The 14,383-nt window shown below is 38.0% G+C and overlaps 1 protein-coding gene across 1 annotated transcript in view; it reads left to right on the forward strand.

The window, feature by feature from the left end:
• Nucleotides 1-1,107: 1,107 nt before the first annotated feature.
• LOC117405728 (Krueppel-like factor 12) overlaps nt 1,108-14,383 on the forward strand; it is a 77,174-nt gene continuing 63,898 nt past the window's right edge. Inside the window, exon 1 of the mRNA XM_059030261.1 lies at nt 1,108-1,263. The gene's annotated coding sequence lies outside the window, so the exon portion shown is untranslated. The remainder of the gene's footprint in view (nt 1,264-14,383) is intronic.

The following is a 14,383-nucleotide window of genomic DNA, read 5'->3' on the forward strand; positions in this document are numbered from 1 at the left end:
CCAAGGTACAGATTGTATTTTCATGTTGCAACTTGGGTATGTTCTAATTTCAAAGAATGTTCCTGGATACAGTATATCTTGAAAATCCTGTACGCAAATTCATGTTTATTTTTACCCCACACAGATTTGGGTTTCATCTGCATGGTTTAAGATTTGCTGGACTATAGTCAAGTAAAAGATGTTCCCGGAAAGGATCCGTGGGAAATAGCGGATAGATTAAAACCAAGGACTCGTTTGCCACTATCAACTACTCTATGCAGTGAGGTGTAGCTGGTAATACATTAACAACAGTCAGTACAGATTCCAAACAACTGCAATACTGTGACAGTAGAATCATAATTTTGCCACGAGCACTAGCAACATCAACAACAACGGTGTATTATTCTGTTTTAAGCATTTAATTTTTAGTGACCACTATTTGAAAATAAATAATTATTTGTATGACAATTCAGAGCAAGATGTTGTGATATTTTGACAAGGCTGAATCAATAAAAACCCTGTAGAATGCAAACTGCATTTTCCTGAGAATTTCATCAGGCATTAAAATTAGTTAGACTTCCTTTAAATACATGAATATGCCCAGGGGACACTGTCTGGATTGTACTGTACATGCATGCCACCACAACACTTTCTTACTAATAAAGCTCAGCCATAAAAAAAAAGGTTTAACAAGACACAGATCCAAGACAGTATGTAAGTGCATGTTAGCAGTACAGGAGGATTTTTGACATCACACTGTGCAGCTATATAGGTTGTGGGTGTTTCTGCTTCTCAGCTAGTAGGCTTAACAGGGTATAACAGAGTTATCATGCTGTATTAATTCTAGCTCTAAATTACCTGCCACCTAATGCATGTTATTAAGGGTATGCCTTTTTAATGAGAAATAGGCCAGTGCCTCATTCTCCCTCTCTTATCTTGGAGGAAATACCATAGACGGTATAAAACTAAGCAGCCAGTGCTAACCAGACCTGTCGGAAACCTCCCACAAGGGGCCCCCATGTAATTCGATGCATGCTGTTAAAGCTTAGAGTATATTGTCTTCTCTTGTTGATGAAGTCTCCACCCACTGGCCCACCCTACATTTAGAGGATCATGTGACTGGTAAGTCATTTGCAAGTACAACAGTTCTCTGTGAGCCCCCATTCATTTCCTGAGAACTGCACTGAGCAGCTGAGAGACCGAAAGGGAGGGAGTCATACAGAGAGGGAGAGGACTCTATAAGGGAAGGAAAACAGTTTCTCCAGCTCTGCAGCTATTGACAAGGTCTGTACCTATTCTGGCTTTCTTTCTTCTTTTGGTCTTTGCAAAGCAGTTGTTGTTATGGTAACAAGCCATTCTTGCACTTACAAGTCACATTTTCCATGCTGTTTTACATGCATGTGGTTTTAGTAAAAACATATTATTGTGCAAGGAGAGTCAATGAAGATGCAGCATCCCCTTTTTGTTATTCTGAATGCATACGGCAAGCTTGTGGTACAAGATTAGTCAGTCTGAAACTTGGCTTATGATGTGACTTTTTTTTTAATTAAGTTCTTGTATTTACAATTTAATATTTAAAAAGGAATAATGTAAAATGATTGTTTAAAAAAAATTAAACAATAAAATGTGGTAAACAATGCATATGTGTGTATTGGGGGAGGGGGGGGGGGGTGTAATTGGTTACACCCCCTACAAACCCACCCCCTTAAAAAAAACTTTGTTAATTACACAAGCTTCTCTTTGTACTAGTCCTTTCAATGGTCTGCCACAGAATCAATATCTTCCCCTGCACTTCAGCATTAATGTGCAGGTTTAAAGTGATGGGTTTGCTATTTTGGGGAGGGGAGGGTAGGCTTAGGGTTTATGGCTCAGTTGTCATTGATGGGTAGCTGTCACCTGAAACAGTGCATACTTCATGGACATATCAGAGGGCTGGCCCATGGCTGTTATTTTCAATTAAAGTAGACCTGGGCAAATCTGACAGTGAAGACATTTCTATTCACAAGCAGAAGATAGTTTAGTGGCGGCTGCGGTGTCACAGCTTGGCCCCGGGAGCTTGGTGTAATGTAAAAACTGAGTTTTGACCTCAGTGACATTAGACTGTGTTAATGCAGGGCTTATGAGAGAAGCACAGTTAACTCACTGTTTCTGTTGTTAACTCTGTCTGTCGTACCATGAAATACAGTTTTCTGTTGCAGTCCTCTCAGAAGTGGTTGGTGATACAAGAAAAACAGGGGGATTGTTTTAGACATCTCGGTTTAGTTTTATTCCAGACATCAAAATAACTGTCATCGTGTGCTATGCACTTTTATCTATCAGTTGCCTCTTGTTGTGGAACAGTGTTAACTCAGGTGAGCTGTCGATTTAATTTCTTATTTTAACAAATCCTTTTACAATTTTGTTTATTTATTATTTTTACCACAATAGGTTTGCTCAGACTTTTTTTTTTTTTTTTTTTTTTTAATAATTATGCATCTAGCAAAATATTAAATTAAAGGCCTCACATGGATTTACTATCTCTTCACCTACATTACATTTCCAGAAAACAACTTTATTTATAAACAACCAAATACATGAACATCATTGCTTTGTTATTTATTTATTTATGGTTATACTAGTACTGTACTTAGAAATAGACCCAAATGGCAACTAGTTTATTTATTTTTACATATAATTTGACTATAACATGTTCAGTAGTGAGTTGCAAAGTAAAATGTATCCCCACAGGTTGTGGTATTATTATTATTATTATTATTATTATTATTATTATTATTATTATTATTATTATTATTATTATTATTATTAATAATAAGAAGAAGAATTAGATTCTCATTATTTGTAGTCATAGTAGTAGTGGCTAGGGTTTGACTGCCTATATTTGGACTTTAACATCCTCATCATTGAAATGTGTGTGTGTGCCAGTGGTCTCAGATCGGCCATATTTCAATTTTATTGCCCTAGAAAAACACATTTTGGCACAATCAGCAAGCTTTCCTCTGGATAACTGAATAAGCACACACAGTGAGCTACCCTCTCACCCAATTAGAGGGAAGGCCTTTAGGGCAGGATTGAAGCATGCTGCTGGAGGATTGTGGGATATCCCCGGACTGTGCCCATCTGTGCGCTCCATGGCCCCTGGTTTCAGTCTCCAGACCTGACAGACCCTCTCTGTTAGAGAAATTACCAAAACCTAAAGAAAACAGTTTGATACATGTTAGAATCTCATTTCATTGTGACTTTATTTGTACATAAATTAGATAACTGGCACAAAACAAAAATATATTTTAAAAAATCACTTTAATGTAATGGTCTATTGCCTGGTGAAATGTGTTTCTACCTCTGCTCATCAACGCTATCTAGCAATGATAAGTTGATACAGTAATTACAAAGATTGAATTACTTTTAGTGACAGTTCACACTATTTTACAGTCCTATTGGAACATCTGTTTGGGGGACTACTCCAGCTGTGGAGAGACGGCTGGAGAAGAAAATTTGATTTATCACCCTCAACGAGAGGGTGTTAACAAAGACAGATATTTAACTAATTTTAACAAATCAAAAACAGTAAAAGGGCTGTAAATTAAAGGAAAAGGGAATCAAAATGTTCCTCTGTCTTCGTGTGTCAGGGACAATGTATCATGCTGCAATCACAGTGAACAGAATGAAATAAGATGTTTGTGTTTCTGCACTGTCAAGACGAAATGCCCCCAAATACAGTACCTGCCCCAATGGAACTGGGTGAGATATCACCAGCCTGTGCTGCTGTGCTCCATTTAAACTGCCTTGTCCTTTTCAATCAGTAGGATCTAATATTTATACAGGTCTGCACTTTCTAGAATACCTTTGCAGTGTGGAACTTTAATTTTAACCTGAGCCACCTGGAGCCGTAACAAAACATGGTTGATAACAGACATTTGAAATTGCAATTACTGAGGCCTTTGTTGTGTGGATTGAAGCTTTGAAAATCAGGTGCAATTTTTTATTTGTAAGAACTGCCAAGTTATTACAAATAAATAATGAAAAAAAATTGATTGCGACTTGAAAATTAGAATGTGGTCTCAATTAAAACTGGAATGGGAGATCTCTGTGTGTTACAGAACAGACCCACCCACTAATTGGCCCCTCAGGGGTTAAACTGACCACAAAGTGCATACAGAACTAGAACTTGCATCTCATAAAGCAGCTAGCGACAACATATTACATCATAATTTGCCATGCCTCAATTATTTACGGTAATTTGTGCTTTTTTTAACATGACACAGGATTGTGACGAGGGTGAGTCGAAAAGAATTTCACACTGCAGGACGTGGATGGTTTAAAATACCTTATTTTGTTTAAATTTCCTTTCTTGAAACAACAGTGGTGCTCAACCCTTGACCTCTCTTCCTCTTACCAATACTTGTTTACTACAGCTGCAGTGAGAGTATGTACTGTAGACCTTGGGGGAGGAACAGTTACACAATCTTTAGCAAGCCAAACACAGAGAGGAACACTTGAGGTTATATAAGTTATTTTTCCCCAGTCAATAACCTTTCTCTTAAATAAACCTTTTTTTTGGGGGGGGGGGTGGGGTATTTAAATATTTGTAAAATGTTAATTGCAATAGACTCCAGAATGACTCATAAAGTACACAGTGTTAACTAAATAATTCCATTTACCTAGTATGTATAGGCATAGGTCTCACATAGGTCCCTGCATAAAAGACTCTGCATTATTGATTTTATATTGCTCTTTGTTTTTGAAGCTATTTATGAACAAAATATACTGGTCAGTCCTTCCAGAAACTTCAATGCTGAACTTCTGGTGTGTCCTCGCACTCCTAGAGACTTGAAATGAACTTTTGATTTTATTGTCATTTTTACACAGCACTTGTCCTGGTAATATAACTCAGTTATTCAAGCGACCTTAACAATACAATATCCGGATAATGCCAATAGCTTCATGGTTGCAATAGAGGGAACATATAACATATAGAAATAGGAAGTACTATTTCTTTCCCTGTCAAATTGATGTTTTTTTTTTTCTGTTAGATGTAAATGAAATCAGAAAATGGTTGACTGAATACTTTCTTAAACCCACATACAACATCTCCAATCAATGTGCTGGGGACCAAATTGTTAGTCAAAGATAACAAGTGAAGCCATACAACACTGCCAACTTGTTACTGTAAATATGTTTTAGGTTTTTTTGTTTGTTGATTGTGTGGATCACATTATAGTTACATGTCTTGTAACAGTGTGTGTGTTAGGTAGTTACAGAAGTTACAGTGAAGTTATTGATGACTATATGAAAACGTTACCAAACAAGTCGACTCTGTGCTTATTGACTTGACAGAACAATAAACCAAACAGACCTCGTAGTTTTGTAGACCTTTTGTTTTTGAAGACCGCACTGTGACAGGTGCATGTGGTAGACTGTAAAGAGTAAGTTGTAATGTGCATGAATAGATTACATACTCAGGTAGAAGACTGTTTAACGGAAAGGAGAGTTAAACTGAAAAGGAATCATGTTAATGGCCAGCCTGCCACACACTCCTCATGGAGCTTCTTGAACTTTGTCCCCAGTTCAAAGTCAAAAATAATTAAAACAACATGTGGGAACAATTCCAACCAGCTACATGCTATATGTGGCATTTAACAGCGTGTGAGCTTCTTAAATATATGCTTTGGTTATGGACTGTTGTGTCAGTTGGATATACAGAAAATAACCGTGGACTCTTTTTTTAATGTTATAATCCCACATTTGTCTTAAATTGCCTTAAAGTGTTTTAAAGGCATTTAGATAGACTCATCACTTTTTAAAATCATTCAAATAGACCCCTGTTAACATATAAAGAGGTGCTGGTTTTGATCATGTTTGGTTACGGTTCATCATTCATAAGAGGACACCATAAGTGGCATCGACACTTCCTTTTCAGAGGCATCTATCCTGATATACAGCATTTAAAAAAACAAAACAAACCACTTAGGCTGTTCTGTATCTTTCTGTATTTCTGGATGCTGATTTTGTTGGATGGGCACTAATTGATTCTTGTGTCTGCCTTCCACAGCTACCCCAGATCAAAGGGAATGTATGTGGGCAGACCTCACGGATTCCAATTCAGCACCTTTGCGTTTAAGGCCTGAGAGCCACCTAAGGCAGCTTTACCTCATTTCTTGATTTTAAAGGCTCAGTCACACAATTAAAGCCTTGGGATCGACATCTCTGGGGACTCAGTCCAGTGGGTTAATGCGCAGACAACAATGCACTGCCCTGTCACCTCAGAGTCTAATCTCTGAGCTGGTCTACATTGACAGGGGCAAATAGTTAAAAGCTGCTGAGAAAGAAAAGTCCAGTGTTCCCTCGAAACAGGAGAAAATGAGTAAGCATAGAGATAACTTAAGTTACCATCACAACTGCAGCAGTAAAATATGCCGACAGCTTCTTTATGTGCTTTATCTGCGGTAATTGAAATTAAAACTAAACCTAAAAGCAAAGCTACAATATAGGCAAGTACTATATTGCTGTTAACATATGTGGTATTTAAGTCTCATTTTCAATATGGAGTTGCAGGTTTTGAGATTATTAATTCAATATCAGATCCACATATCATGCCACATACAGACTTGATTTTTACATCGGTACATAGCCTAAATTCAGTGAATGATGTGGAAAGTGTACAAACCTATATGAGATTTTATGTTGTTGTACAGTATTTTTTTAAATGTTTATATTTTTCAAATAAAGTATGCCAAGGTCAATGTTTACAAATACACAAACAATGTTTTCTTGAACTCTTCTTATTATCTTTGCATAAATAGGGTGTGCTGTAATTTAAAAAATAAATAAATAAAGGGAACCTCAAATGGTCTGGCTCGTTTAATCTCAAGTGGCTTTTGCCTCATAAACATAAAATGACGTTATGGACCAGTGGTTTCTTATTGCAAGAAAAAAAACTTCCACAGACAGGGGTATAGATGAAAGAGAGAGGGAGGAGCCGCATGCAGTGACTACTATTGTTGTCATGGAGCGCTGAATTATATGATGCCAGTCATTGAGGTGTAAGCAGTTTTATAGTCCTCTAATGTGTTGATAATCCTGTAGAGTTATCTGACACACAGCCACACTTGCATGGTGAAATCATGCACATTAGAAACCCATTCAGTACCATCAGCCAATCAGTTTCCAGCTCTAGCAGGCTTCCATCAGACAGTACTTCCATCATGCCCACTGGAATGTCACAGCATCAAATGAATCAAATCAAAAATCAATCCGCCCAAGTACCGTCTTACTCAGTTTGACTAACTGTAATGAAAGCTCAGTTCACATCTATTGGACTGCAAATACTAAACAAAGACATGATTGGTCCAAATATGATTTATTATCCACCAAAAAACAGCCAATCAATACTTTGCACCGACAAAAGCAACCAGTCCTATACCTGCCACACCACATCCGGCTCGGGATGCATACATTAGTAAGTACAGCTCAAAGTTGGTATACTGTATATTGGGCCCTGTTCAGTTACTCTAAATGGGGGTAGATCCAGGTACAGCCTAATGCATGTGCTTTTGGGGTTTTTTTTGTCTGTAGAATTATTTAAAAAAACACACTAGTGAGCACATTTTATTTGTTTTAGTTAAATGTCAATTCTACCAACACATGGTTAGAATTTAAAACAATATAATATGTCCTGTCAATAATTCTGAGGTACAGTATATCAGAGTTTTTTTTGTTGTACACTTGTTTAAACAGCAGAGGTTTTAACTAAGGTAGTGGTGGTAACAATACAGTGGTAACAAAAATAATGTTCCTACCATCTTGTGTTTTCAACAGTTATTTACCACCAACCAATAAGAATACAGTTAGTTCTGGTTGTTTAACTGAACATTTCAGCTTCTAATTACTTTCCTGAATTATTATATATTTTTTAATTTTGTGTGCTCAATTATTTTACCCCTGATTTTCTCGATCTGGAATGCCCAATAATTTTTTCCCCACACCACAGTAATTCTCCACACAGCTCAGGAGACCCGAAGGTTCAGCGGGCGTCCTCCACTACCACAACGAGTCAGCTTACTCTTTTTCACCCAGGAACTCGAGGCCGGATGTCTGCGAGCTACCGACCTCTGGAGGACAAAGGCCAGCCCGACAGGTGTCTGCTTTTGAGCTCCTGGGCACCTGGCCTGCAGGGTTTGCTCTAGCGCGATGAGGAGAAACAGTGCCTGCTGGTTTTGCCTCCCTAACCCCCGGGAGTGCCAGAGCCAATGCAATGCTCCCTTCAGAATCCCCAGCGAAGACCGGCGACTTCGCACAGCCTGTACTTTCCTGAAATTTAAACAAGACTCACATGTTCTCCTTGTTTCTCCTGAGGTCAGAACTGACTAAACACCACTCACCTACAGGCTGTTCCAGCATCGACTGTGACTGATTTTGTTTTCAGACACCATACGCAGGATAAACTAACTTGAAATTTAGATCCTGTAAATCAGCTAACGTGAAAATAAGTGGAAAAAGTAGGGTGGCAATTTGAAGAAATTGGATAAAGGACAACAACAGCAATTTTCAGTACCGGTACCAGAGAACTGTGTTATTTCTACTTGAGCTACATTTGATGTCTATATATTTCTTTGAAGTCCAATAAAAAAAAACAAAAAAAAAAAAACCAATCACCACCTTGTCGAAGGTCATTTGGTCAAGCGATGGGCTAAATGATACGGTTACAGTTGTTCAGTTTTATGTGTCATTTGGCTCTGTAGTTTACTTGTTAATCCATTTGTTTAATGACTTCCAATATATTGTCAAGTCGTTTGTAGTTGGTCACACTTTAAACTAATTTGGCATAAGCTAAAGCCAACGGACAGCTGGGGTAACCAAACTCCCAAGACCTCCAGAGGTTCAGTTTTTGTGGTTTTGTAAAACTACTTGGGCAGACAAGCTTTGGACATATTACAAACAATACAACTGGCAGCTTGTTTGAATGTGCTAAACATGTGTAAAATCCTTCATGTCCACAAAGTGAGCAGCATATCCTTAGATAACTTTGACTATATACTGGGATACCTGTTAGACTGAAATGGATTACCCTAACTTTAGGTATTGTTCTAATTGAAAACTGGCTTGTTTGCTGTAGTACCTGTACTTGAAATAGTTAAATTATGCTGCTGTAGAGCTTACTACTTGGTGTACAGTAGGTCAGATTTACTAAGCTATCACTCCAGTGTTAAGTTTGCACAATTGACAAACAACTTTAACTTGTATAAGGAGCCTTTAAAGAGTGGGAGAGTTGTTGAAAGCATTTCAAACATGTATTGCACTGTAAATGTCTGTAGAAAAAATAATAACAGTATCTAGTTTGTGTTGGTTCCTGTGTTAGATGGGTGAGTGACAGAAATGTGCCATAAACCCTCCATTGCGTCTTGAATTTGAGCATGTGTATTCCTGATGAGAATACCTGATGGTCCTTCCAGTGCTGAGCACACTGGGAACTGTCATTGAAACGTAAGTCACAGGCATTATCTATTTCAATTAGGATGCATTTAATACATTTATTTTGAGTGAATATTTCATTCAGATTAGATTGTATACTTCTCAGGATGCCTAAGTAATTTTACTGTCAGTATACATGATATAAGCTGGGTAACAATGTGGATTTAGGTATAAATCATGCTCGTTAAACTCACTGTGTGTTTTATTAGCCACTGTTGTCCTTATGCACCCATTATGTACATCAATTCAACACACTGTGGTCACAGGGTGTCATAGTTTTTAAACATCTTGTTGTATTTGAAAATGGCAATCATAACAGTGGAGTACAGACCAGGGTACTGCAAGTATGTCTCTCGTATAAGCAAATGTGTTGTGTAAATGAGAATGAAAACTATTAGGAAAGAGACTTCTTTCTAAGTGGATGTTGTCATTCTGTTGTGTTAAATCCCCTTCAGAGGTAGTAGGAGCAATATCTTAATAACTACACCCCCTCACCTAATATTGGTCTGTATTCATAAAAAAAAACAAAAAAAAAACAGTGTAAAACACTAAACTGCTTTGTAGTAGACAAGGGTTGAATGTGCTGTACCATACCTGCTGTAGCCACAGCAGAAAGGAAAGGAAATTTAATAAACCCAGACAGAGAGACAGACAGCAAACTGTCAAGCTGATAACAATCGACTGCCTAACCACAAATACATAGCAAGACTCTGTCAAAAGGTTTGGTGTTGATTTCAAATCCTTTCTGAATAGTTATACAAACCCACGATTCATTTCCTTGCCTATCTATATTGGTAAGACACTTGTTTGTGCAATTGAGTCTATAATCCTGTTCCTCTTTTAAACAAAACAAACAAACAAAAAGGTTCTTCTGAACATCCTCAAAACAGAAATTAACCAAGTTTCACATCCCATCTAAAAACTAAAGAAAGAACAGCCCCTCCAAAGACTATAGCGGGATAGCAGTATTCAAACCATATTCTAACCGGACACACCATCGGTGCCTAAATCCAGGAGCAGCAGAGTTAAATCCAGGAGCAGCAGAGTTAAATCCAGGAGCAGCAGAGTTAAATCCAGGAGCAGCAGAGTTAAATCCAGGAGCAGCAGAGTCAGCATTCATTGCGTTTTTGGTTTTGGGAAAGTCAAGTTCATCTTTGGCTCAGCTCTAGAAACTCAATGCTTATATTTGACCAGGTTCATAGCAACTACAGGTGTACATTTATTCAGTGAATCTTGTGTTTAAAATACATACTGGTAAATAAAATATTATTTTTATTTCTTAAATGTGTATACTGTATTGTTGTTTTTTGGGGTTTTTTTTTTTCTCTATTTCAGAAAAATGTGGTATGAACAGAAATACATAGAATGAGTTATTCTGTTATAGTCTGGACTGAATGGCGTTAAGTTCTATAGTCCAAACAACTGTAACTTTGTGTTGTTGTTGTTAATGAGTTCTCATTCAATAACTCTGCTTAATTTAAATTAACATTGTCTTTTCTGTTTTTAATTTGGTCTAGCAATAGTTTGTCAGCACTTAGGCATTGCTGTAACGAGACAGGAGGGAAATGTGAGTGCAGTGAGAGGTCAGGCTGGAGTGGGCTATGATCATCCGGCCTGATTTAGCAATGTGAACCCGGCACAGGAAGCTAGACTTGTTTATGAGAACGAGGTAAACCTCAGTCTCATGCGAACCAGAAACATTCCATTAGTGCTTTCGTTCTGAATATGCAGCTGCTGAGAAAATTACTACTTTTTTCAACAGAGATCTAAAAATCGAATTTTAGTATTTCAAACAAATCCTATTTTTTTAAATTTGTTGTAACATATTTCACAAAAGGCACTACCAGTTATTTTAGGGTTTAACAAAAGTTATTTAATGAGTTTTTAAGTGTGGGAAAGTAAGACTTGAAAATAGCAAAGCCAGACTATCTGGGTATATGTACAAAACCTCAGTCATACTGAAAACCACAAAATGAGGAAACATTTCACCAAGCGTCTAACAGAGTGGTATACCATCTCTAAGATCGCTAAGTGGGTCATTTGTTTAATATCTTACCATGCTTGTAAACAAAATATTTTAAAAAATAAGCTTGCAACTATACAGTCGTCACAAAATAAGATCCTCCATGTATCTCAAATTACAAAACAATGCCTTTCATACTATAGTACAGTAGTTGCCTGCTCTGTGATTATAAACTGTGCTCCTGCATAAACACTGGAAAATGATTCAGGACCACAGATCAGTTAAATGCTTGGAAATGCCCCACTGTAAAGATCCCTCATTTGGGATTTAGAGGTATGTATACCACCAAAGAGCACATTAAAATTGAACTGGTTCCAAAATAAAATAATAACAATACCTGATGCTTGTTTTATGATGATGTATGCATGTTGCACAGTGCTTTTTTCTTAGACTATACATGTTAAAGAGCATAAATAGAGAACAGTTCATCCTCATTATTTCTCTATGAAGACGTGGGCCCTTATGGTACATGTACATACTTGTGGCAAAGTGGTTTTTAGCGCACATGTGCAGTGGTGATGCAGTGCTCAGTAATGATAAACTTAAGACAGTTTACGGTGAAAGAGCAACTCTTTATTTGCTGATAAGTAATAATACCTGGCTCTACACGATGATGTGTGTCACCCAGGTTTTCACGGGGTTCAGTCCCGAAATAATAATAGAAGTAGACACACACTTTTAAACACACACGATCACAAGTCCAACAGTGAGTGCTCCAAGTGCAAGTGGTGATTCAGTTTATTTGTGACAACATGGTGTAGAGTGATCCAGAGTGGGTGCTGGCTTTCAGTGACAGCTCCCGGATTAGTTAGCCGTCTACAAATGACAAATAACACAGGTTACAAGACTGGCAAATAACACACAAAAACTTGTTTTTCTACACAGTGCTCCTTGCAGGTCTATGCTTAACCATAACACAAGGAACAGATCGCTCGGCCACACACCCTGATATACCTTCAGTCACGCCCTCTTTGGTAGCGAGTGCAATCACGTCTCCTCCAATCCATGACTGACACATCGCCTACCGCAGTAAGGTGCTGACTTCAAGTATTGTGGCTTCTCCCCCTTTTTGGATGGCCAACTTCCGACTGACCCTGGAATGAACTGTCAAACCATCCAGTCCAGGGCACACTGTTCCGATTATACCATGCCCTCACAGGTTGGGAGGTAGGTTGTTGACTCATTTGCTCTCTGTCACAATACTGTACTGCCAATATGGCATGACTGAATAATTTGTAAATTATCAAATCATGAAATATTCAAGGAGCACTGTATAGGCACCAGCATGTTTACTCAAATGTATTCATTCTAGGTTGTAAAGCGACCCTTTCCAGATCTCCTCAAATCCAGTTTCCTGCCCTTTTGCTAGTGTGTTTTACACATAAGGAGTTCCCATGACATGTAATAAAGGATGCTTGATGCCCTATGTTGATGTTCCATAAATAAACTAATACACCAACTCTTCCATTAAGCAAGTTCCTCTCTTTGATTAGAATGGCAACTGCATAACCCTTGAAATGACCCAGCTGTACCTTACCCAGTAACTGTGTGAACATACATAACACAGTTCAACTATCTCCGGAAGTGTCATCCCAGTAGGATTACTGACACAGTATCCCTTGATCAGAAATAGCCGGAACTAGAGGGCAAGCCGTTTCAATAAGTGACTTCCTTTTACCACCTCCTTTTAGAAGATCTACATTTTGATATTTCCAGAGATGTCGGAAGTCTGGTACAGGAGTTGGTTGCCTTTCAAGAATTGAGGCCACAGGGTCATAAATATCTCTCGCATATTGTGGCTACCAGTAACCTCCAATTGGAGGTAGATGATTGTGTTGTTATTATTATAAAATTAAAGTGCTACAGATTTTACAATAAACACATTACTTACTATCATCTTTAAATAGTGTGCATAATGCTAGAGTTTCATTTTCCAGTTAAAATGAGATTAATATATACACTGTTATGGTTACGTTTTCAGGTTCTGTAGTATTTTATTGTTGCTGATCTGGAATTGCCAGCAATTCCAAATAAAAAAACCCAAAACAAACAAAAAACAAAACAAAACAAAACAAAAAAACCTTGCCACCCAAAGCTAAGGAAGTACTGCAGAATCCTACATTGTAAGTAGCTGTAGTTCCATTTAAAGATCCTATAAATTAGTATTCTGCAGTGAATGAATGTACTGTAGTATTAAGTATTCAAGTTGTCTTCTTGAATGACATGTTCAGATTACTTCAAAGTAAATATCCAAAAACATATGTAATAATGATTGAGTAAATTAGTGCATTTAAATATCTAACAGGGATAGTGTCCTATCACTGGCTTCTTGGGTGGATGTGCATGTTTGCAAGAGAAAGCTAGACGCTTCATCTGTGAGGTGCTGCCAGCTACGTTTTGTTTGCAGAGAATCGTAGCCGATGATTGTTCGGCTGCGGTCCCTAACCAGCTGGTGGGCTTGTCCCGGCGGAGCGTCTCGCTATCAAGAGGGGAGCTCCTAGACACACCTCACGGCTACTGGCCGGACCCAGACATCCGTACGAACAGTGAAGAAGAAAACGTCTTACTGTGTGGTGAGCAGCCAAGGGACTTTTGTTTCAAACTCTGAACTGCCTGAAATAAATGCTGGGCGTCTGTGCGACATCACAAAGAGAGCTGTCTGTGTCTGACCCAATTCTGTCTGTGGATAACCCAGACTCCAGATCACAAAATACGTAACTTTTTTTTTTTGTTGCTCAAATTAAAAATAAATTATATTTGCTGGCTTCCCCATTTGTAGTAGGTTAGTAGAGCTCAAAATAATTTGGTACAGTGTTGCTTCCTGTTATGTTCATCTGAAGCAGACATTGATAATGTGTAAGAAATTGAATCCAGTGTGGTGGGACTTTCTTAAATTATGTGGACATCAACGTG

The sequence above is a fragment of the Acipenser ruthenus genome, chromosome 9, assembly GCF_902713425.1.
Source record: "Acipenser ruthenus chromosome 9, fAciRut3.2 maternal haplotype, whole genome shotgun sequence".
In the NCBI taxonomy this organism is placed as follows: Eukaryota; Metazoa; Chordata; class Actinopteri; order Acipenseriformes; family Acipenseridae; genus Acipenser; species Acipenser ruthenus.